Here is a 3,359-nt window from a genome sequence, read left to right as displayed (position 1 = left end):
GGCTATTCATAAAGTTTTCCAGTAATATATCAGACAGTGTTTCACTGCTATTCAAAGGTTTCCACTGGCCAATTGTTTGAGAAGTGAATGGCATCTTCTTTCTTCCAAGTCCATCTTAGCCTGGAAGCTCCACTGAAACCTGTCCTCCATGGATAGATAACCCTGCTGACATTTTGCAATACCGGTGGCATAGGCTCCATCCTCACAACAACAGGTAAGTCAACACAGGATGAGAAACTGATGGACAAATTTGCCTCCTTTGTTGTTCCTAACCACTCTGTGCCCACCTTTTGGAGCCCGGCCTTAAAATAAAGCCTCTCTAAAGCCAAGAAGCCAAGCAGCCCCGAGCTGTGTGCCCTAACAATAGACAGGCATATAAGGGAAACATTTACACCAGGTAAGTACACTCCTTAGAACAATCAAAAGAGTAGTATTTACACAGGGAGATAGCTCAAAGGGCAGACATATATAAGAAAAAAAGGATACAGGAAAAAGGTAACCACAGGGAGAAAGTGGAAGAGAGCTGTTATATTGTAGGGTATCCTCCCAAATTCATTTTATGAAGCCAGCATAACCCTGATATCAAAACCAGGCATAGCCCTGATACAAAAACCAGGATAACCACTCAAAAAGGAAGACTACAAACCAATATCCCTCATTAATATAGCTACAAAAATCTTCAACAAAATCCTAGCCAAGAGACTCAAAAAATATAACTTCAAAAAAATAATACATCATGACCAAGTGGGATTCATAGCAGGTATGTAAGGATAGTTCAACATTAGAAAAACAATCAATATAACCCATCACCTAAGTAAATAAAGGAAAAGAATCACATGATCATATCAACTGATACAGAAAAGGCCTTTGATAAAAAGCCCACAACCATTCCTGATAAAAGTAGGAATAGAAGGAAAATTCCTCAATATAATAAAGGATATATATGCAAAAACAAAAGACAACATTACTCTCAGCAGTGGGAGACTATTGCCCTTAGTCATCCTTCAGATCTGGAATTGAAATTCCAGGCAAACAACAGACAGGTATACAAGGTGAACAATTACACCGGGTAGGCACACTCCTTAGAACAATCAACTATGGGAGATCCGAAAGGCAGCATTTGCACAGAGAGATAGCTCGGAGGGCAAAAATGCAAAGGTAAGAAGGATACAGAGAAAAAGTAACCACAGGAAGAAAGGGGGAAGAGAGCTATTACATTGTGGGGATTGCAATCAATGGCACAAGACAAAATGTGTCTGAAGTGTTGTATGGAAAACAAATTTGCTTTGTAGAGTTTCACTCAAGTCACAATAATAATAATAAAATACCACAACATCCAATTATATGGTATTTACAGGTGAAATACATTGATGTCAAGTGCATTCCGACTCATAGTGACCCTGTAGGAGAGAGTATGACAAATCTCTAGTCATCTTTTCTTTTAATATTCATATCAGAAACTTTTTTTTCCCAGTTGTTGTCATGTTAGCAGTCAGGCACTTAACTATTGTGCCACCAGGAATCCTTTCAGGAAGCTATAGGATAATTCAGTCCTAGAAAATGCATTACTATAATATGTTATATTAAGTTTTCAAAAAGAAGCAGTATATGCTAAAAAGCATTTTTTAAAAATTTTTAAAAAACCCTCAATATCTAAATTTTAAGTGTTAGAAAGCTAGAAAAGGAAAGACACTGTCTTAATCATAAAGAAGCCTTGGTGGCACAGCGGTTAAGTGTCGGCTGATAACTAAAAGGTCAACAGAAATCACACAGAGCACATAATCTGACGACAACGACAAAAAAAAAAAAAAAAAAAAATAACAAAAGTTAAAATTCTAAATAACTAAAATACCAAGAATTTTATCTAAAACTTTGTTTAAAGATTAAGATACATTACATAAAGAGAGTCTATCCAGATTCTATAATCAATTTTAAGTGATTTTTTTCATAGATAGCCCTATATATACAAAAATAATATGCCTAAAGTCTTAGTTTTACAATAATAAAATACTGATTTTTATTCCATGACAAAAGGCAAGCAAGAAATTTTGTGTCATTGTCTTCAACCTTAAAGAAATTACGAAGAGTTAAGTGAGCACGCTATTCATTGAAGAAAGTGACATTTTCCTAGGGTGGATTTATTTTTGCTGATATTTATCATTATGGCTGTTGGAAGTAATAGACAAGAAAGGAGAATAAGTGAGATAGCAAGCATTTTGCTTATGCACATTAACCAGATAATTCATGAACTATGAAGAAGTGAAAGTGGTAGGGAGAATCAGTGAACAGCAAAAATTGTCAGGATATGGCTGGATTAAATCTTACTTTCCTAACATGAAAATATTATTCTTACATATTTGGAAATAAAGAAGTAGCAGGATTTTTTATTTGTTTTTGAATAGACACCTCTAATTCTGAGCTACACTGAACCTCCATTCCAAATGGTGAATGCAAGGGTGCTTAATTGATTGGCAACCCAACAAATGTGGATTTGATCTTACTCCATGGCAAAATCTGTTGTTTGACATCAGCTTTCATTAGTTAGCTAACTGATGTTTCTTAATCTTAAACCACCTCACACAGAAGTCCTGCCCTGAGGACTTACCATTAATATGATCCTTGTTTCACTCATGACTCATTCATCAGAATTTTCATCTGTCAGGGTTAATGCCAGAATCTCCTCTGCTAGGACTTCCCAAATGAAACACATGAAGAAATGGAGCCTTTTCCAGGAGTCCCAGACTAAGAGGGTACAATTCTGGTTTGGATTTTCTCCCTTTTTTGTTCTTTATGTATTTTTTGTTTATTTGTATATGTTTTCTCCGATTTTAGGACCTCTTGTGGCACGCATAGTGCCTAAGGCATTTGACTGCTAACCAGAATGCTGGCTGTTCAAACGCACCAGCCACTCCTCAGAAGGAAGATTGGGCGATCTACTTCCATTGAGATACCACCTTGGAAACCCAAGGAAGAATCGCTATGAGTCAGGACCAACTCCATGGGAGTGAGTTTGATTTTTTAATTTTCTCTTCAATTTTTCCCATTTACTTCATTTTATAAGATAGGTTTTGTTTTTGTTTTCCAAGAAATGGTTGTTGAAGTTATTTTACAAGTCTCTTCTAATTCATTTATTTGTTCTATTGTTATTCTTTCTTTCTACCTTCTTTAGAATATTGTTCTTATTCTTTTTCTAATCCTTTGAGTTATTTGCTTATTGAATAATCCCGATTTTTCCTTGATAAGGAATGAAAGTGTTGGAGACCATAGGTTTTTTTCTTGGAATAGCCTTAACTTTGGCTCATACATTTGATACATATTATTATGATCATTATTATTATTTTCTCCTAATCATAATTTAA

The sequence above is a fragment of the Orycteropus afer genome, unplaced genomic scaffold (assembly GCF_000298275.1).
Source record: "Orycteropus afer afer isolate SDZICR_OR568_19922 unplaced genomic scaffold, OryAfe1.0 scaffold00028, whole genome shotgun sequence".
Classification (NCBI taxonomy): domain Eukaryota; kingdom Metazoa; phylum Chordata; class Mammalia; order Tubulidentata; family Orycteropodidae; genus Orycteropus; species Orycteropus afer.
This window is presented reverse-complemented; position numbering follows the sequence as displayed.